At 36.7% G+C, this 23,385-nt stretch overlaps 1 long non-coding RNA gene and 4 pseudogenes across 2 annotated transcripts in view; 4 read left to right on the top strand and 1 right to left on the bottom strand.

Moving 5' to 3' along the window:
- The window catches only part of LOC148543242 (uncharacterized), a 138,597-nt gene that overhangs the window by 15,720 nt on the left and 99,492 nt on the right, over positions 1 to 23,385 (bottom strand). The window lies entirely within an intron of this gene.
- On the top strand, positions 898 to 1,016 carry LOC148543246 (5S ribosomal RNA; annotated as a pseudogene).
- Positions 6,327 to 6,445, top strand: LOC148543245 (5S ribosomal RNA; annotated as a pseudogene).
- On the top strand, positions 11,759 to 11,877 carry LOC148543244 (5S ribosomal RNA; annotated as a pseudogene).
- On the top strand, positions 17,193 to 17,311 carry LOC148543243 (5S ribosomal RNA; annotated as a pseudogene).

Raw genomic sequence — 23,385 nt, 5'->3', positions numbered from 1 at the left:
ATAGGCTCCAGTTATTTCTGTTTTGTGAATGTAGATAACAACTTTCGTGCTCGCTTTTCAGAGCTGATCGGAGAGTTCATATGACAAAATTTGTTTTAACGTCCGATACCCTCATACCAGAAAAACACCCAAGATAGGCCAAAAAATCTCTTAACAAAAACTGGAATATCCTTCTGATGGATCCTTTACTCCAAAAGATCCTACCGACAAAACCACAGATTATATATAGAAAATCAAGGAACTTAAAAGATTTACTGGCACCGAGTATGCTGAGGGATAAAGGAAATGAAAGACCAACTATGAACACTTTGAAGTGCAATGGAAGCTATAAATGCGGACATTGCAATATTTGTAAATTTCTTCACCCCAAGAGAAAAACATTCACGAATTCGGACGGATCTAAGGAATACACTATAAAGAATTTTATGAACTGTAACTCCACATCAGTGATATACCTGTTAGAGTGCACATGTGGACTCAAGTACATAGGAAAAACCAAGAGACCACTAAAAATCAGAATTCAGGAGCACATTAGGAACATTAGAAACAGAGTTGAAGGACATGCAGTCTCCAAACACTTCTCAATAAAACATGATTCGGATCCCGAAGATATCACCTTCAAGGCAATAGAACACGTTACTCTGGGAGAAAGAGGTGGGGATTTGGGCAATCTGCTATCAAGAAGAGAGATGTTCTGGCTGTTTGAACTGGACACACTGGCACCTAAAGGCTTCAATGAATACTACGAAATTGCTCCTTTCTTGTGATATGCTCCATTCCTATCTACCAATATACCCCCAGGTTATGGAGGGGCCTGAGTAGTACCCTGAAGGTTCATCTTCTGAGGGAAGTCCAGGTTTGGTAGAATATCTGGCATTATGGACCATCGAAATATGTATTTGCTGCCATACCATCATGTGTGAGCCCAATCTCGTCCGATCTTGGAAGCAAAGCATGATTGGGCCAGGTTAGTACCAAGGAAGGTAACCCATTGAGAATACCTGGTGCTGCAAATTCAGCCGGCGGTTTGGAATATAACCAGGCTAGAGAATGATAATGCCTAAAAAGGGAATTATAGCATATTCACAATTGCAAGCCTTAAGGCCAAGGAGTGATTAATGATATCAGAACTTTACAATTCTAACTACCCAATTGAATGGAAAGAGGTGGATCTTGGGTTTGACTTATATGATTATCCAAGAAATCCTTAGAGTCTTTGGAACCTCCCCTTCAAGAAAAAGAGTAAAAGAATGATCCCCATACTTCAAGTACATCTTAAAACCGATTGTAACTATCTAACTGGATGAAAAGAGGTCGTTTGTCTGAGTCGGACCAATATGAAAATCCAAGGAATTTTTCAGAGTCTTTGGAACCTCTTCTTCAAGGAAAAGAGTGAAAGAATGATCCCCATACCTTAAGAACATTTCACAACTTATTATATCCCTGAATTTCTGCTCCTCTTGGTTGAACTTTTAAAGAAATTCCTTTTTGGAATAAATATCTAAACAATATCCAATATAATTATATACATAAAACAATTCAGTACATATTCATAGTGTTTTTAGATCAAACTATTAATATATTATTATTCTAATATATATTTATGCCTAAGGAGAATGTTATACTTAGACTAATCATTTAATGATCTAACCTATATATCCAGCATCAAAACAGATTACCCTCCTTAAATGGAATGCTTATCCTTTATTATTTTAGTTTCAGATAATATGGAAGACACCACCTACTCATTATTCACACTTGGGCAAAAAACATACTAATTCTATAGACAAGAAGGGCGGAAGCATTAAGTCCGGAGAAAACAATGGGGCGGAAGAGCTCAACACATCTATTAAGTAAGGGCGGAAGTGATGTGCCGCGTCCTGGAGCGAAACGACAGAAGGGTTGGTGGAAGTGACACGGCTCACCTCCGAACACGTCAACACACGGCGGGCGGAAGTGACGTGCCCAGTTCGGAACACGAGGAAGAAAACGGAAGTGCTTGATCGCGCGCTATGGTCTAACACAGCTGCCGGGAACGGATGTGACGCTCCAATTAAGGGCAGAGGCCAGTTCACAAAGGGCGGAAGTTGAACTTAAAAGATCGCCGTTTGACTATTTATAACTAACATTTCTTTATGGGAAACCCTGTAACACAAACTATTTTAAATGATGGCTTGCTGAATTATGAAATCGCTTGGTTTTGAGGTCTCCCTAAGACAAAGGAAGTAGGGTGAACACCTGACTCTCATTTGAACTCAGTGTGGTATGAATACAGGACCACCACACTGAAGCAATATCCCCTTGATGAAGTCATAGTGATGAAACGCGTTGGGACTGTTGGCTGCCTCATGCACTGTGGAGAACTACCTCTCTCCTTCAATCAGATAAGCTGCTTAAAAATATCAACTTTCCTCTACTTTGTTTTTATCTATTTACTGCCAGTCGTAGTTTTTATGGTCATATTTATTTATATATTTTTATGTGCAGTTTTTCAATAAATTGTCATAATTTTTATTATACTTGGCACTAGCACTTTGTTTCAGATTCATTATATTTTTGCACTAGCACTTTGTTGTCTATATGAGTTCAACAAAAAATTATTTTTTTTTTTTTATCTAGATGTAATCAGATATATCATATTTTGCACTAAGCACTTTGCTATTTATTGGTTTATTATATTTATTAATTAGCGTGAAACACGCCCCTCTATATGGTTTGAGGTATAACTACATTTGTAAACCATTAACTTATCTACTGTACATTTTACTGTGTGTGAATCTACACATCTAGCAAACTAGTCGCCTGATTGTCAATTCTCTTGTTTTTCACTTTTTAAAAATACTCACACTAGTATTACACTATTGTCTCAGAGCGGACGCCGAAAAAAATAATAGGCTAAGTTGCTATACATTTGAATATTTATTTGTTTCACTCAGTAAGTCACACAGGTAGTGGCGCTGTACCCATCTATTGCTTGATACTTCTTTCTTTTTGGTGTTGATTGGGGGAATAGCTGCCTATACTTGTTTAATATGTTTAGAAATAAAGATCGTGTGAATAAAAGGAGTGACCTATGCCAAAGAGTGTTCAATGAAAACACCCCAATATGTGAAAATGTCCCCACACAGAACATGGATAATATGTTCTGGGAAATGGAAAAAATGCTCACAAAAGAAGTAAAGGCATGGTGGGACATTAGGGGACTGGAACACTATTTATCTGTTAACAGAATCCCAAGAGGTCTAAGACTTATTAAGAATCCAACGTTTGGACTGGATAATTCAGATTTTTTAAAAAAATGGGATGACATTTTACACAAATGCTCATTAGAGCTTATAAAACTAATAATTGAGGAAAAAAAGGCAGTACTCTCAAATTTAGAGAAGAAAATCATTAGAATGGAACCCCAGATGGAAGAACACAAAGAAAAAGAGGAATTCAAAGAAAATGAAAAAGTACTACTTAGAAAGGTGGAGAGAGTAGAAGAATCAGTCATGAAGAGCAAAGAAAAGAAGTTTATTAGAGATAAGAAGGACTACGAGTTGAATAAAGTTAAGAATTGGACGAGATTCCAGAAAAAAGAGAGAACCAACACCAGATATGAGTCTGGAGAAGGACCTAGCTGGAAAGTAGCACCCACAAGAAGGTTTAGCTACAGAAGAAACAGAGACCCCACTACTTATACTGGCCCAATAGGACTTAAACCTAGAAATAGGTTTTCCACATTACAACATCTGGACTCAAACAGTGATAATGAGCTTTTTTTATCACCAGCACAAGATCATTTAAGCAACAAAAATCCAATGTTCAGAGAAACCACCAAAACAGCCTCCCCCCTGAAGCGAAGGTACAGAGAAGAAGAGGAAAACGGGGTGGCAGGAGGAAGAAACCAAAAAAGGAGGAATTTTTAATAGATCCGAAATCCAAAGGCATATTTAATTTATCCCAGCATACACTCACTAAATCTGAAATAACGTTATTAAGCAAAAGCTTGAACTGTGCCCCGACAAGAAGCATGAACAAATTTGACACTTTTATTGATTTAAACAAGTTTGTGAGAAATCTCACACTCAAACGACATTTCCTGAGAAAAGAATCAGCACCTCTAAAGAACTATATTGCCCCTAATTCAAAATCCGGTCTTAGAGGTAAATCAACATATTACCCACTGGAATCAAAAGGGACTCACATAAACGTTTTCTATGAAATGGTAAAGAAGGACCTTTGCAATAATCAGACAAACTATGCACCAATAAAAAAACAAAATCTAAGTAATAGAGAAAAGGAGGCACTAAAAAACTTAAAAGAAAACCGTGAGATAGTTCTAAAACCAGCTGATAAAGGGGGGGGTTTGGTTATCATGGATTATGCTTACTACTTAAAAGAAGCACATAGATTACTGGATGACCAAATTTCTTATGAAAAATTGACCAAAGATCCAGTTGAAGAATATACAGAAGAACTTAGAATCATTCTACTCTTTGGTCTACAGAGGAATATTTTAACCAAAGAAGAATTTCAATTCTTAATGAAATCAAACCCCACAACCCCGATTTTCTATTTTTTACCAAAAATACATAAGTCACTTACAGAACCTCCAGGGAGGCCTATAATAGCAGGTATTGACTCCCTCACATCCAACCTCTCCAAATATGTTGACATCTTTTTACAAAAATATGTTATCAAACTAGAATCTTATCTAAAGGATACTACGAGTGTATTACAGCAAACCGAAAATATAACATGGAGATCAACTTATAACTGGATAACTATCGATGTACAATCATTATATACATGTATTGAGCATGAAAAAGGTATCAACGCATCAAGAATGTTTTTAGAGTTGGATGAAGAAATTGAAGTTCCACACAAAGAGTTTTTATGTGATCTTATGTCTTTTATACTTACTCATAATTATTTTAAATTTTTAAATCAATTTTATCATCAAATCTGTGGAACCGCAATGGGTACAACTTTTGCTCCCAGCTTTGCGAATTTGTTCATGGGATGTTGGGAAAAGAATTATGTTTACAGTAATAACCCTTTTAAAGACAATATCATTTTTTATAAGAGATATATTGATGATATTTTAATTATTTGGGAAGGATCGGAAGAATCTTTTAACGATTTTTTAATTTTTATTTCAAATAACAATATGAATCTTAAATTTACATCAAATTTTAACAACAGAAGTACTGAGTTTTTGGATTTGATTTTAACATCAGAAGGTGACCAAATTTGCACAAAAATTTTTATAAAAGGAGTAGATGCGAACAGCTACCTGCATTACAAAAGCTGTCACCTGGACAAATGGAAGAACAACATACCATACTCCCAGTTCTACAGAATTAAACGTAATTGCAGCAATGCTAACGTCTGTAATGAACAACTTGATATTTATGCAACCAGGTTTAGAGAAAAAGAGTATCCGGAAGCAATCATCAATACAGCTATGCAGAAAACGAAAAACCTACAGAGAAATAATCTACTACAATATAAGACGGAGAAACCACAAAAAGAAGAAATGGTACCATTTATTACAACATATAATGGACATGAGAATCATATTAAAAAATCTCTTAACAAAAACTGGAATATCCTTCTGATGGATCCTTTACTCCAAAAGATCCTACCGACAAAACCACAGATTATATATAGAAAATCAAGGAACTTAAAAGATTTACTGGCACCGAGTATGCTGAGGGATAAAGGAAATGAAAGACCAACTATGAACACTTTGAAGTGCAATGGAAGCTATAAATGCGGACATTGCAATATTTGTAAATTTCTTCACCCCAAGAGAAAAACATTCACGAATTCGGACGGATCTAAGGAATACACTATAAAGAATTTTATGAACTGTAACTCCACATCAGTGATATACCTGTTAGAGTGCACATGTGGACTCAAGTACATAGGAAAAACCAAGAGACCACTAAAAATCAGAATTCAGGAGCACATTAGGAACATTAGAAACAGAGTTGAAGGACATGCAGTCTCCAAACACTTCTCAATAAAACATGATTCGGATCCCGAAGATATCACCTTCAAGGCAATAGAACACGTTACTCTGGGAGAAAGAGGTGGGGATTTGGGCAATCTGCTATCAAGAAGAGAGATGTTCTGGCTGTTTGAACTGGACACACTGGCACCTAAAGGCTTCAATGAATACTACGAAATTGCTCCTTTCTTGTGATATGCTCCATTCCTATCTACCAATATACCCCCAGATTATGGAGGGGCCTGAGTAGTACCCTGAAGGTTCATCTTCTGAGGGAAGTCCAGGTTTGGTAGAATATCTGGCATTATGGACCATCGAAATATGTATTTGCTGCCATACCATCATGTGTGAGCCCAATCTCGTCCGATCTTGGAAGCAAAGCATGATTGGGCCAGGTTAGTACCAAGGAAGGTAACCCATTGAGAATACCTGGTGCTGCAAATTCAGCCGGTGGTTTGGAATATAACCAGGCTAGAGAATGATAATGCCTAAAAAGGGAATTATAGCATATTCACAATTGCAAGCCTTAAGGCCAAGGAGTGATTAATGATATCAGAACTTTACAATTCTAACTACCCAATTGAATGGAAAGAGGTGGATCTTGGGTTTGACTTATATGATTATCCAAGAAATCCTTAGAGTCTTTGGAACCTCCCCTTCAAGAAAAAGAGTAAAAGAATGATCCCCATACTTCAAGTACATCTTAAAACCGATTGTAACTATCTAACTGGATGAAAAGAGGTCGTTTGTCTGAGTCGGACCAATATGAAAATCCAAGGAATTTTTCAGAGTCTTTGGAACCTCTTCTTCAAGGAAAAGAGTGAAAGAATGATCCCCATACCTTAAGAACATTTCACAACTTATTATATCCCTGAATTTCTGCTCCTCTTGGTTGAACTTTTAAAGAAATTCCTTTTTGGAATAAATATCTAAACAATATCCAATATAATTATATACATAAAACAATTCAGTACATATTCATAGTGTTTTTAGATCAAACTATTAATATATTATTATTCTAATATATATTTATGCCTAAGGAGAATGTTATACTTAGACTAATCATTTAATGATCTAACCTATATATCCAGCATCAAAACAGATTACCCTCCTTAAATGGAATGCTTATCCTTTATTATTTTAGTTTCAGATAATATGGAAGACACCACCTACTCATTATTCACACTTGGGCAAAAAACATACTAATTCTATAGACAAGAAGGGCGGAAGCATTAAGTCCGGAGAAAACAATGGGGCGGAAGAGCTCAACACATCTATTAAGTAAGGGCGGAAGTGATGTGCCGCGTCCTGGAGCGAAACGACAGAAGGGTTGGTGGAAGTGACACGGCTCACCTCCGAACACGTCAACACACGGCGGGCGGAAGTGACGTGCCCAGTTCGGAACACGAGGAAGAAAACGGAAGTGCTTGATCGCGCGCTATGGTCTAACACAGCTGCCGGGAACGGATGTGACGCTCCAATTAAGGGCAGAGGCCAGTTCACAAAGGGCGGAAGTTGAACTTAAAAGATCGCCGTTTGACTATTTATAACTAACATTTCTTTATGGGAAACCCTGTAACACAAACTATTTTAAATGATGGCTTGCTGAATTATGAAATCGCTTGGTTTTGAGGTCTCCCTAAGACAAAGGAAGTAGGGTGAACACCTGACTCTCATTTGAACTCAGTGTGGTATGAATACAGGACCACCACACTGAAGCAATATCCCCTTGATGAAGTCATAGTGACGAAACGCGTTGGGACTGTTGGCTGCCTCATGCACTGTGGAGAACTACCTCTCTCCTTCAATCAGATAAGCTGCTTAAAAATATCAACTTTCCTCTACTTTGTTTTTATCTATTTACTGCCAGTCGTTGTTTTTATGGTCATATTTATTTATATATTTTTATGTGCACTGTTTTTCAATAAATTGTCATAATTTTTATTATACTAGGCACTAGCACTTTGTTTCAGATTCATTATATTTTTGCACTAGCACTTTGTTGTCTATATGAGTTCAACAAAAAAATTTTTTTTTTTTTTTTTATCTAGATGTAATCAGATATATCATATTTTGCACTAAGCACTTTGCTATTTATTGGTTTATTATATTTATTAATTAGCGTGAAACACGCCCCTCTATATGGTTTGAGGTATAACTACATTTGTAAACCATTAACTTATCTACTGTACATTTTACTGTGTGTGAATCTACACATCTAGCAAACTAGTCGCCTGATTGTCAATTCTCTTGTTTTTCACTTTTTAAAAATACTCACACTAGTATTACACTATTGTCTCAGAGCGGACGCCGAAAAAAATAATAGGCTAAGTTGCTATACATTTGAATATTTATTTGTTTCACTCAGTAAGTCACACAGGTAGTGGCGCTGTACCCATCTATTGCTTGATACTTCTTTCTTTTTGGTGTTGATTGGGGGAATAGCTGCCTATACTTGTTTAATATGTTTAGAAATAAAGATCGTGTGAATAAAAGGAGTGACCTATGCCAAAGAGTGTTCAATGAAAACACCCCAATATGTGAAAATGTCCCCACACAGAACATGGATAATATGTTCTGGGAAATGGAAAAAATGCTCACAAAAGAAGTAAAGGCATGGTGGGACATTAGGGGACTGGAACACTATTTATCTGTTAACAGAATCCCAAGAGGTCTAAGACTTATTAAGAATCCAACGTTTGGACTGGATAATTCAGATTTTTTAAAAAAATGGGATGACATTTTACACAAATGCTCATTAGAGCTTATAAAACTAATAATTGAGGAAAAAAAGGCAGTACTCTCAAATTTAGAGAAGAAAATCATTAGAATGGAACCCCAGATGGAAGAACACAAAGAAAAAGAGGAATTCAAAGAAAATGAAAAAGTACTACTTAGAAAGGTGGAGAGAGTAGAAGAATCAGTCATGAAGAGCAAAGAAAAGAAGTTTATTAGAGATAAGAAGGACTACGAGTTGAATAAAGTTAAGAATTGGACGAGATTCCAGAAAAAAGAGAGAACCAACACCAGATATGAGTCTGGAGAAGGACCTAGCTGGAAAGTAGCACCCACAAGAAGGTTTAGCTACAGAAGAAACAGAGACCCCACTACTTATACTGGCCCAATAGGACTTAAACCTAGAAATAGGTTTTCCACATTACAACATCTGGACTCAAACAGTGATAATGAGCTTTTTTTATCACCAGCACAAGATCATTTAAGCAACAAAAATCCAATGTTCAGAGAAACCACCAAAACAGCCTCCCCCCTGAAGCGAAGGTACAGAGAAGAAGAGGAAAACGGGGTGGCAGGAGGAAGAAACCAAAAAAGGAGGAATTTTTAATAGATCCGAAATCCAAAGGCATATTTAATTTATCCCAGCATACACTCACTAAATCTGAAATAACGTTATTAAGCAAAAGCTTGAACTGTGCCCCGACAAGAAGCATGAACAAATTTGACACTTTTATTGATTTAAACAAGTTTGTGAGAAATCTCACACTCAAACGACATTTCCTGAGAAAAGAATCAGCACCTCTAAAGAACTATATTGCCCCTAATTCAAAATCCGGTCTTAGAGGTAAATCAACATATTACCCACTGGAATCAAAAGGGACTCACATAAACGTTTTCTATGAAATGGTAAAGAAGGACCTTTGCAATAATCAGACAAACTATGCACCAATAAAAAACAAAATCTAAGTAATAGAGAAAAGGAGGCACTAAAAAACTTAAAAGAAAACCGTGAGATAGTTCTAAAACCAGCTGATAAAGGGGGGGGTTTGGTTATCATGGATTATGCTTACTACTTAAAAGAAGCACATAGATTACTGGATGACCAAATTTCTTATGAAAAATTGACCAAAGATCCAGTTGAAGAATATACAGAAGAACTTAGAATCATTCTACTCTTTGGTCTACAGAGGAATATTTTAACCAAAGAAGAATTTCAATTCTTAATGAAATCAAACCCCACAACCCCGATTTTCTATTTTTTACCAAAAATACATAAGTCACTTACAGAACCTCCAGGGAGGCCTATAATAGCAGGTATTGACTCCCTCACATCCAACCTCTCCAAATATGTTGACATCTTTTTACAAAAATATGTTATCAAACTAGAATCTTATCTAAAGGATACTACGAGTGTATTACAGCAAACCGAAAATATAACATGGAGATCAACTTATAACTGGATAACTATCGATGTACAATCATTATATACATGTATTGAGCATGAAAAAGGTATCAACGCATCAAGAATGTTTTTAGAGTTGGATGAAGAAATTGAAGTTCCACACAAAGAGTTTTTATGTGATCTTATGTCTTTTATACTTACTCATAATTATTTTAAATTTTTAAATCAATTTTATCATCAAATCTGTGGAACCGCAATGGGTACAACTTTTGCTCCCAGCTTTGCGAATTTGTTCATGGGATGTTGGGAAAAGAATTATGTTTACAGTAATAACCCTTTTAAAGACAATATCATTTTTTATAAGAGATATATTGATGATATTTTAATTATTTGGGAAGGATCGGAAGAATCTTTTAACGATTTTTTAATTTTTATTTCAAATAACAATATGAATCTTAAATTTACATCAAATTTTAACAACAGAAGTACTGAGTTTTTGGATTTGATTTTAACATCAGAAGGTGACCAAATTTGCACAAAATTTTTTATAAAAGGAGTAGATGCGAACAGCTACCTGCATTACAAAAGCTGTCACCTGGACAAATGGAAGAACAACATACCATACTCCCAGTTCTACAGAATTAAACGTAATTGCAGCAATGCTAACGTCTGTAATGAACAACTTGATATTTATGCAACCAGGTTTAGAGAAAAAGAGTATCCGGAAGCAATCATCAATACAGCTATGCAGAAAACGAAAAACCTACAGAGAAATAATCTACTACAATATAAGACGGAGAAACCACAAAAAGAAGAAATGGTACCATTTATTACAACATATAATGGACATGAGAATCATATTAAAAAATCTCTTAACAAAAACTGGAATATCCTTCTGATGGATCCTTTACTCCAAAAGATCCTACCGACAAAACCACAGATTATATATAGAAAATCAAGGAACTTAAAAGATTTACTGGCACCGAGTATGCTGAGGGATAAAGGAAATGAAAGACCAACTATGAACACTTTGAAGTGCAATGGAAGCTATAAATGCGGACATTGCAATATTTGTAAATTTCTTCACCCCAAGAGAAAAACATTCACGAATTCGGACGGATCTAAGGAATACACTATAAAGAATTTTATGAACTGTAACTCCACATCAGTGATATACCTGTTAGAGTGCACATGTGGACTCAAGTACATAGGAAAAACCAAGAGACCACTAAAAATCAGAATTCAGGAGCACATTAGGAACATTAGAAACAGAGTTGAAGGACATGCAGTCTCCAAACACTTCTCAATAAAACATGATTCGGATCCCGAAGATATCACCTTCAAGGCAATAGAACACGTTACTCTGGGAGAAAGAGGTGGGGATTTGGGCAATCTGCTATCAAGAAGAGAGATGTTCTGGCTGTTTGAACTGGACACACTGGCACCTAAAGGCTTCAATGAATACTACAAAATTGCTCCTTTCTTGTGATATGCTCCATTCCTATCTACCAATATACCCCCAGGTTATGGAGGGGCCTGAGTAGTACCCTGAAGGTTCATCTTCTGAGGGAAGTCCAGGTTTGGTAGAATATCTGGCATTATGGACCATCGAAATATGTATTTGCTGCCATACCATCATGTGTGAGCCCAATCTCGTCCGATCTTGGAAGCAAAGCATGATTGGGCCAGGTTAGTACCAAGGAAGGTAACCCATTGAGAATACCTGGTGCTGCAAATTCAGCCGGCGGTTTGGAATATAACCAGGCTAGAGAATGATAATGCCTAAAAAGGGAATTATAGCATATTCACAATTGCAAGCCTTAAGGCCAAGGAGTGATTAATGATATCAGAACTTTACAATTCTAACTACCCAATTGAATGGAAAGAGGTGGATCTTGGGTTTGACTTATATGATTATCCAAGAAATCCTTAGAGTCTTTGGAACCTCCCCTTCAAGAAAAAGAGTAAAAGAATGATCCCCATACTTCAAGTACATCTTAAAACCGATTGTAACTATCTAACTGGATGAAAAGAGGTCGTTTGTCTGAGTCGGACCAATATGAAAATCCAAGGAATTTTTCAGAGTCTTTGGAACCTCTTCTTCAAGGAAAAGAGTGAAAGAATGATCCCCATACCTTAAGAACATTTCACAACTTATTATATCCCTGAATTTCTGCTCCTCTTGGTTGAACTTTTAAAGAAATTCCTTTTTGGAATAAATATCTAAACAATATCCAATATAATTATATACATAAAACAATTCAGTACATATTCATAGTGTTTTTAGATCAAACTATTAATATATTATTATTTTAATATATATTTATGCCTAAGGAGAATGTTATACTTAGACTAATCATTTAATGATCTAACCTATATATCCAGCATCAAAACAGATTACCCTCCTTAAATGGAATGCTTATCCTTTATTATTTTAGTTTCAGATAATATGGAAGACACCACCTACTCATTATTCACACTTGGGCAAAAAACATACTAATTCTATAGACAAGAAGGGCGGAAGCATTAAGTCCGGAGAAAACAATGGGGCGGAAGAGCTCAACACATCTATTAAGTAAGGGCGGAAGTGATGTGCCGCGTCCTGGAGCGAAACGACAGAAGGGTTGGTGGAAGTGACACGGCTCACCTCCGAACACGTCAACACACGGCGGGCGGAAGTGACGTGCCCAGTTCGGAACACGAGGAAGAAAACGGAAGTGCTTGATCGCGCGCTATGGTCTAACACAGCTGCCGGGAACGGATGTGACGCTCCAATTAAGGGCAGAGGCCAGTTCACAAAGGGCGGAAGTTGAACTTAAAAGATCGCCGTTTGACTATTTATAACTAACATTTCTTTATGGGAAACCCTGTAACACAAACTATTTTAAATGATGGCTTGCTGAATTATGAAATCGCTTGGTTTTGAGGTCTCCCTAAGACAAAGGAAGTAGGGTGAACACCTGACTCTCATTTGAACTCAGTGTGGTATGAATACAGGACCACCACACTGAAGCAATATCCCCTTGATGAAGTCATAGTGACGAAACGCGTTGGGACTGTTGGCTGCCTCATGCACTGTGGAGAACGACCTCTCTCCTTCAATCAGATAAGCTGCTTAAAAATATCAACTTTCCTCTACTTTGTTTTTATCTATTTACTGCCAGTCGTTGTTTTTATGGTCATATTTATTTATATATTTTTATGTGCACTGTTTTTCAATAAATTGTCATAATTTTTATTATACTTGGCACTAGCACTTTGTTTCAGATTCATTATATTTTTGCACTAGCACTTTGTTGTCTATATGAGTTCAACAAAAAAATTTTTTTTTTTTTTTTTTATCTAGATGTAATCAGATATATCATATTTTGCACTAAGCACTTTGCTATTTATTGGTTTATTATATTTATTAATTAGCGTGAAACACGCCCCTCTATATGGTTTGAGGTATAACTACATTTGTAAACCATTAACTTATCTACTGTACATTTTACTGTGTGTGAATCTACACATCTAGCAAACTAGTCGCCTGATTGTCAATTCTCTTGTTTTTCACTTTTTAAAAATACTCACACTAGTATTACACTATTGTCTCAGAGCGGACGCCGAAAAAAATAATAGGCTAAGTTGCTATACATTTGAATATTTATTTGTTTCACTCAGTAAGTCACACAGGTAGTGGCGCTGTACCCATCTATTGCTTGATACTTCTTTCTTTTTGGTGTTGATTGGGGGAATAGCTGCCTATACTTGTTTAATATGTTTAGAAATAAAGATCGTGTGAATAAAAGGAGTGACCTATGCCAAAGAGTGTTCAATGAAAACACCCCAATATGTGAAAATGTCCCCACACAGAACATGGATAATATGTTCTGGGAAATGGAAAAAATGCTCACAAAAGAAGTAAAGGCATGGTGGGACATTAGGGGACTGGAACACTATTTATCTGTTAACAGAATCCCAAGAGGTCTAAGACTTATTAAGAATCCAACGTTTGGACTGGATAATTCAGATTTTTTAAAAAAATGGGATGACATTTTACACAAATGCTCATTAGAGCTTATAAAACTAATAATTGAGGAAAAAAAGGCAGTACTCTCAAATTTAGAGAAGAAAATCATTAGAATGGAACCCCAGATGGAAGAACACAAAGAAAAAGAGGAATTCAAAGAAAATGAAAAAGTACTACTTAGAAAGGTGGAGAGAGTAGAAGAATCAGTCATGAAGAGCAAAGAAAAGAAGTTTATTAGAGATAAGAAGGACTACGAGTTGAATAAAGTTAAGAATTGGACGAGATTCCAGAAAAAAGAGAGAACCAACACCAGATATGAGTCTGGAGAAGGACCTAGCTGGAAAGTAGCACCCACAAGAAGGTTTAGCTACAGAAGAAACAGAGACCCCACTACTTATACTGGCCCAATAGGACTTAAACCTAGAAATAGGTTTTCCACATTACAACATCTGGACTCAAACAGTGATAATGAGCTTTTTTTATCACCAGCACAAGATCATTTAAGCAACAAAAATCCAATGTTCAGAGAAACCACCAAAACAGCCTCCCCCCTGAAGCGAAGGTACAGAGAAGAAGAGGAAAACGGGGTGGCAGGAGGAAGAAACCAAAAAAGGAGGAATTTTTAATAGATCCGAAATCCAAAGGCATATTTAATTTATCCCAGCATACACTCACTAAATCTGAAATAACGTTATTAAGCAAAAGCTTGAACTTTGCCCCGACAAGAAGCATGAACAAATTTGACACTTTTATTGATTTAAACAAGTTTGTGAGAAATCTCACACTCAAACAACATTTCCTGAGAAAAGAATCAGCACCTCTAAAGAACTATATTGCCCCTAATTCAAAATCCGGTCTTAGAGGTAAATCAACATATTACCCACTGGAATCAAAAGGGACTCACATAAACGTTTTCTATGAAATGGTAAAGAAGGACCTTTGCAATAATCAGACAAACTATGCACCAATAAAAAAACAAAATCTAAGTAATAGAGAAAAGGAGGCACTAAAAAACTTAAAAGAAAACCGTGAGATAGTTCTAAAACCAGCTGATAAAGGGGGGGGTTTGGTTATCATGGATTATGCTTACTACTTAAAAGAAGCACATAGATTACTGGATGACCAAATTTCTTATGAAAAATTGACCAAAGATCCAGTTGAAGAATATACAGAAGAACTTAGAATCATTCTACTCTTTGGTCTACAGAGGAATATTTTAACCAAAGAAGAATTTCAATTCTTAATGAAATCAAACCCCACAACCCCGATTTTCTATTTTTTACCAAAAATACATAAGTCACTTACAGAACCTCCAGGGAGGCCTATAATAGCAGGTATTGACTCCCTCACATCCAACCTCTCCAAATATGTTGACATCTTTTTACAAAAATATGTTATCAAACTAGAATCTTATCTAAAGGATACTACGAGTGTATTACAGCAAACCGAAAATATAACATGGAGATCAACTTATAACTGGATAACTATCGATGTACAATCATTATATACATGTATTGAGCATGAAAAAGGTATCAACGCATCAAGAATGTTTTTAGAGTTGGATGAAGAAATTGAAGTTCCACACAAAGAGTTTTTATGTGATCTTATGTCTTTTATACTTACTCATAATTATTTTAAATTTTTAAATCAATTTTATCGTCAAATCTGTGGAACCGCAATGGGTACAACTTTTGCTCCCAGCTTTGCGAATTTGTTCATGGGATGTTGGGAAAAGAATTATGTTTACAGTAATAACCCTTTTAAAGACAATATCATTTTTTATAAGAGATATATTGATGATATTTTAATTATTTGGGAAGGATCGGAAGAATCTTTTAACGATTTTTTAATTTTTATTTCAAATAACAATATGAATCTTAAATTTACATCAAATTTTAACAACAGAAGTACTGAGTTTTTGGATTTGATTTTAACATCAGAAGGTGACCAAATTTGCACAAAGATTTTTATAAAAGGAGTAGATGCGAACAGCTACCTGCATTACAAAAGCTGTCACCTGGACAAATGGAAGAACAACATACCATACTCCCAGTTCTACAGAATTAAACGTAATTGCAGCAATGCTAACGTCTGTAATGAACAACTTGATATTTATGCAACCAGGTTTAGAGAAAAAGAGTATCCGGAAGCAATCATCAATACAGCTATGCAGAAAACGAAAAACCTACAGAGAAATAATCTACTACAATATAAGACGGAGAAACCACAAAAAGAAGAAATGGTACCATTTATTACAACATATAATGGACACGAGAATCATATTAAAAAATCTCTTAACAAAAACTGGAATATCCTTCTGATGGATCCTTTACTCCAAAAGATCCTACCGACAAAACCACAGATTATATATAGAAAATCAAGGAACTTAAAAGATTTACTGGCACCGAGTATGCTGAGGGATAAAGGAAATGAAAGACCAACTATGAACACTTTGAAGTGCAATGGAAGCTATAAATGCGGACATTGCAATATTTGTAAATTTCTTCACCCCAAGAGAAAAACATTCACGAATTCGGACGGATCTAAGGAATACACTATAAAGAATTTTATGAACTGTAACTCCACATCAGTGATATACCTGTTAGAGTGCACATGTGGACTCAAGTACATAGGAAAAACCAAGAGACCACTAAAAATCAGAATTCAGGAGCACATTAGGAACATTAGAAACAGAGTTGAAGGACATGCAGTCTCCAAACACTTCTCAATAAAACATGATTCGGATCCCGAAGATATCACCTTCAAGGCAATAGAACACGTTACTCTGGGAGAAAGAGGTGGGGATTTGGGCAATCTGCTATCAAGAAGAGAGATGTTCTGGCTGTTTGAACTGGACACACTGGCACCTAAAGGCTTCAATGAATACTACGAAATTGCTCCTTTCTTGTGATATGCTCCATTCCTATCTACCAATATACCCCCAGGTTATGGAGGGGCCTGAGTAGTACCCTGAAGGTTCATCTTCTGAGGGAAGTCCAGGTTTGGTAGAATATCTGGCATTATGGACCATCGAAATATGTATTTGCTGCCATACCATCATGTGTGAGCCCAATCTCGTCCGATCTTGGAAGCAAAGCATGATTGGGCCAGGTTAGTACCAAGGAAGGTAACCCATTGAGAATACCTGGTGCTGCAAATTCAGCCAGCGGTTTGGAATATAACCAGGCTAGAGAATGATAATGCCTAAAAAGGGAATTATAGCATATTCACAATTGCAAGCCTTAAGGCCAAGGAGTGATTAATGATATCAGAACTTTACAATTCTAACTACCCAATTGAATGGAAAGAGGTGGATCTTGGGTTTGACTTATATGATTATCCAAGAAATCCTTAGAGTCTTTGGAACCTCCCCTTCAAGAAAAAGAGTAAAAGAATGATCCCCATACTTCAAGTACATCTTAAAACCGATTGTAACTATCTAACTGGATGAAAAGAGGTCGTTTGTCTGAGTCGGACCAATATGAAAATCCAAGGAATTTTTCAGAGTCTTTGGAACCTCTTCTTCAAGGAAAAGAGTGAAAGAATGATCCCCATACCTTAAGAACATTTCACAACTTATTATATCCCTGAATTTCTGCTCCTCTTGGTTGAACTTTTAAAGAAATTCCTTTTTGGAATAAATATCTAAACAATATCCAATATAATTATATACATAAAACAATTCAGTACATATTCATAGTGTTTTTAGATCAAACTATTAATATATTATTATTCTAATATATATTTATGCCTAAGGAGAATGTTATACTTAGACTAATCATTTAATGATCTAACCTATATATCCAGCATCAAAACAGATTACCCTCCTTAAATGGAATGCTTATCCTTTATTATTTTAGTTTCAGATAATATGGAAGACACCACCTACTCATTATTCACACTTGGGCAAAAAACATACTAATTCTATAGACAAGAAGGGCGGAAGCATTAAGTCCGGAGAAAACAATGGGGCGGAAGAGCTCAACACATCTATTAAGTAAGGGCGGAAGTGATGTGCCGCGTCCTGGAGCGAAACGACAGAAGGGTTGGTGGAAGTGACACGGCTCACCTCCGAACACGTCAACACACGGCGGGCGGAAGTGACGTGCCCAGTTCGGAACACGAGGAAGAAAACGGAAGTGCTTGATCGCGCGCTATGGTCTAACACAGCTGCCGGGAACGGATGTGACGCTCCAATTAAGGGCAGAGGCCAGTTCACAAAGGGCGGAAGTTGAACTTAAAAGATCGCCGTTTGACTATTTATAACTAACATTTCTTTATGGGAAACCCTGTAACACAAACTATTTTAAATGATGGCTTGCTGAATTATGAAATCGCTTGGTTTTGAGGTCTCCCTAAGACAAAGGAAGTAGGGTGAACACCTGACTCTCATTTGAACTCAGTGTGGTATGAATACAGGACCACCACACTGAAGCAATATCCCCTTGATGAAGTCATAGTGACGAAACGCGTTGGGACTGTTGGCTGCCTCATGCACTGTGGAGAACTACCTCTCTCCTTCAATCAGATAAGCTGCTTAAAAATATCAACTTTCCTCTACTTTGTTTTTATCTATTTACTGCCAGTCGTTGTTTTTATGGTCATATTTATTTATATATTTTTATGTGCACTGTTTTTCAATAAATTGTCATAATTTTTATTATACTTGGCACTAGCACTTTGTTTCAGATTCATTATATTTTTGCACTAGCACTTTGTTGTCTATATGAGTTCAACAAAATTTTTTTTTTTTATCTAGATGTAATCAGATATATCATATTTTGCACTAAGCACTTTGCTATTTATTGGTTTATTATATTTATTAATTAGCGTGAAACACGCCCCTCTATATGGTTTGAGGTATAACTACATTTGTAAACCATTAACTTATCTACTGTACATTTTACTGTGTGTGAATCTACACATCTAGCAAACTAGTCGCCTGATTGTCAATTCTCTTGTTTTTCACTTTTTAAAACAATCTTTATTAAAAAATTTGCAAATTCAGATAGATAAATGTATAAATATGTTAATACATCAACATCTTTTATACAGATAAAAATAGATTTTCCACACCTTACAAATGAATGAAGGTTTATAACATAATGTCCACCATTAGTGTAAACCCTATGCGTTTCGCCTTACGTCAAGACTTCATCAGGGGTAGATCTCGAAATACATATATTTAAGGATATAGTATGAAAGTGATCAGAACGGCTCTTGGAATCAATAATTAACCTCACACTCGTTGAACAATTGTGGTAGTGGGATTGAGAGGAAGAAGGACCTAAAAAGTGTTGTATAACCTAATGTTGATGATCTAAAGATCTGATTTATCTCAATATGTACAACGAGTGTGAGGCTAATTATTGATTCCAAGAGCCGTTCTGATCACTTGCATACTATATCCTTAAATATATGTATTTCGAGATCTACCCCTGATGAAGTCTTGACATAAGGCGAAACGCATAGGGTTTACACTAATGGTGGACATTATGTTATAAACCTTCATTCATTTGTAAGGTGTGGAAAATCTATTTTTATCTGTATAAAAGATGTTGATTTATTAACATATTTATACATTTATCTATCTGAATTTGCGAATTTTTTAATAAAGATTGTTTTACATTGTATTAATGTTGGCCTTTGGGCCTATCTTGGGTGTTTTTCTGGTATGAGGGTATCTTATAGAACCTCAAGAAGGACGTTAAAACAAGTTTTGTCATATGAACTCTCCGATCAGCTCTGAAAAGCGAGCACGAAAGTTGTTATCTACATTCACAAAACAGAAATAACTGGAACCTATAAACCCTGAAGGGATTGTTATTTACGAAGAATATAAGAATTGTCTGTATCATTAAGTGTGTTGTAGCGCCCTTGAAGTAATTGTTTTGTATTTATGTGTTGGTCCTACTAACAGAGGACTTACTGAAAGGAGCGGCTGTTTTTAATATAGCGCAGGTTGGTTTTGGTTGTATATATATATATATATATATATATATATATATATATATAAAAAGTCTGGTCTCTATTTATTTGCACTGTTATTATCACTGATATGTTTTTGCTTTATTTATTGTACTAGGACACGATAGCTTTATGATCTTGTTACACTTATAAAATATTATTTATTTATTTATTATTAAGCACTGTTGTTGCTACACACAAGTTCACTTTTTAAATAAATATATATATATATATATATATATATATATATATATAATCCAGTGAAAGAAAGGGCACTCAGAGATGACAATGGGTACAAAATCTGTGTATAAACGTTCAAACGTTTTCAGGGACACAGCCCCGTCATCAGGAACATACACATACAACAAATGAAACACACTTACCACCACCGATATATACCTCACCAGGGTGCCATCCACAGCGCTTCTCCACAGCTCACGCTGCGTGTAGCCGCCTCCCACCGGCATCAGTCACTGACGCACTTCCGGGTCACGCTACCAAGGTAGCCATAGGAACCACATGAGTGCGTTCCATCGGCTAACTGCATTCGTGCCACACGTGCAACCACAGTAGCCTACCGCCGCGGGGTCGCCACAACACAAACGGCTGATGGGTACAGCTGTGTATGGCAATCCCCGAGCTAGCCAAAACACAATAATATATAAGAAAAATACAATGTGAGAAAAGACAATACATACATATAAAACATATAACCAATAACAATGGACAGTACCATACAGGATGAAAACAATGTCATGCAGAGTCAATACATAGCATATACATATATCTACAGCCCAAGAATTCCATAATCAATGCAGAGTCTCACACACCAATGGATACACTTAATAGTACAAACTTATGGAAATAGCCTAGCAACCCCCAATTACATCAAACAATTCCAATTAATTTTGTCATTCAGCCCACCCGGTTTGGTGGTGCCCAAGCGCATAATCCACCTAGATTCTTTAAACAATAGTGACCTAGCTCGGTCACCACCTCGTAGGGAAACCGGTACATGGTCAATCATATAATACCTAAGAGAATCCAATGCATGTCCAGCTTCAGCAAAATGCCGAGCTACTGGCTGATCGATACCTCTGCCACTCAACTGCATGCGAATGGCAGAGCGATGTGCTGCCATCCGCTCCCTGAATTTTCTTATAGTCTGGCCTACATAATACAGCCCGCATGGGCATACAATTACATATACAACATGAGTAGTTGTACAGGTCAAAACAAATCTGATGTCATACATAACATCTTTGTGCGGATGTTTGAATGTTTTGCAGCTCAACATCATTTTACAAGTGGTACACCCACTGCATTTATAGCACCCAGGGCTCTTAAAGTACACATTAGGAGGGCTAAGTTTAGAGAAATCAGAGATATCAGAATGAACCAGTCTATCTCTCAGACTGCATCCCCTCTGGAAGGCAGCCAAAGGTCTCTTTTTATTAAACATAGATAATTCTTTGTCAGTACTGACAATCGGCCAGAGAGCCCTAGTGGCTCTCCTAATAATAGGGCTTGCAGTCGTGAATTCACTGGTCCATGGGATCACATTCAAATTATCCCGTTTTACTGGGCTAAGTAACGTGTCCCTCTGTATCTCAAGCACCTCCTTCTTTTGTTGCTTAAGTAGACCCACACCATAGCCCCTGGCGGAGTATTTCTGAATCAAGTTATCTAACTCTACCTCCACTTTAGCTGGATCACTGATTATGCGGGCAACTCGCATCATCTGAGAGCGAGGTAGTCCTCTCTTTAAAGCCGGCGGGTGATGACTAGATGCCATCAGAAAAGTATTCCTGTCAGTGGGTTTACGAAAGAGCCCATTCTGGATTTTACCATCGACCACTGTGATGGCCACATCCAGAAAGTTGGCACTATCAGGGCTATATGAATATGTAAATTTAATGGGTGAGTTAGATTGATTAATCCCTGTCATAAGAGACTCGAAAAGTTCAACACCACCTAGCCATATTAGGAATACATCATCTATGTATCTAGTAAACATATAAATATGTTTACTAATCTCTTGATCTTGAAAGAACATGCGCCTTTCCTGGTCAAACATGTATACATTAGCATACGAGGGGGCCACAGAAGAACCCATGGCACACCCTTGTAGCTGTAAATAAAACGACCCATCAAAAAGGAAATAATTCCGACGCAATGTTAATTCAAGAACAGATAAAAACAACTCATGGTCAAATGCAGACCTTGCCAGGTTATCATGTAAAAACTTTTTCATAGCTAACATGCCCCCTTCGTGTGGAATCACAGTGTACAAGCTACAAACATCCAAACAGCACAACAATGCCCCCTCAGGTAATTGATCTATATCAATCAATTTTTTGAGAAACATCGTAGTGTCTTTTAGAAATGTTGTCTGTAAATATAACAGTGGTTGTAATACAAAATCTAACAGCTCAGACACCGGCTGTAACAAAGACCCTCGGGCAGAGATGATAGGTCTACCGGGAGGTTTTACAGGGTCTTTATGTAGTTTGGGCAAGGTAAAAATCACCGGCACTTTCGGATGTTGAAAACATAAAGCATGATATACTTTGGGGTTAATGTAATTGTTATCTCTAGCTTGAGACAATATAGTAAACAGCTCCTTTTGATATAATGATGTGGGATCATGAGTCAACTTTGAGTAAACCTCAGAATCAACTGGTTGCAGATCTCATTACGATAATCATCAATCCCTTGGATGACAATGGCCCCGCCCTTGTCGGCCGGCCTGATGATGATATCTTTATATGATTCAAGAGCTTGAAGGGCCTGAAATTCCAAATTAGATAAATTTGGATAAATTTAACATGGGGTGGCAACATATCTGGTGACAGAGTCATGCAATAATCGACTAAATTTTTTCAGTGACGCGTTGGTAGACACAGGGTCAAAATTAGATCTAGAGGATTTTCTAAGGAAAATATCCTGAGCAGAATCCGTAGTTTGGGGACTAACATTACCATAATGTTCTTTCAATGTCAATTTTCTAGAGAATTTATGCAGATTCAATTTCCGGGTGAAATCATCGTGTCTATTGGTGGGCACAAAGCTAAGACCTTTATTCAATACCCTCATTTCTAACGAAGTGAAAACATGATCAGAGAGATTAAAGATTAGTGCTTCTTTCTGCTGGTCACTTTCCTTCCTCCTCTTCCTCTGCCCGCCCCTGCGGGTGGGAGTTCGTCTAATGGGGTTGGAGTAGCTGTATGTGCCACATCTAAAGGGGCAGAGGATGCTGTCGCTACA

Source organism: Taudactylus pleione, unplaced genomic scaffold (genome assembly GCF_031769625.1).
Source record: "Taudactylus pleione unplaced genomic scaffold, aTauple2 ptg000005l, whole genome shotgun sequence".
Taxonomy (NCBI): Eukaryota; Metazoa; Chordata; class Amphibia; order Anura; family Myobatrachidae; genus Taudactylus; species Taudactylus pleione.
Note: the sequence above shows the minus strand (reverse complement) of the source record. Positions and strands in the feature narration are given on the sequence as shown.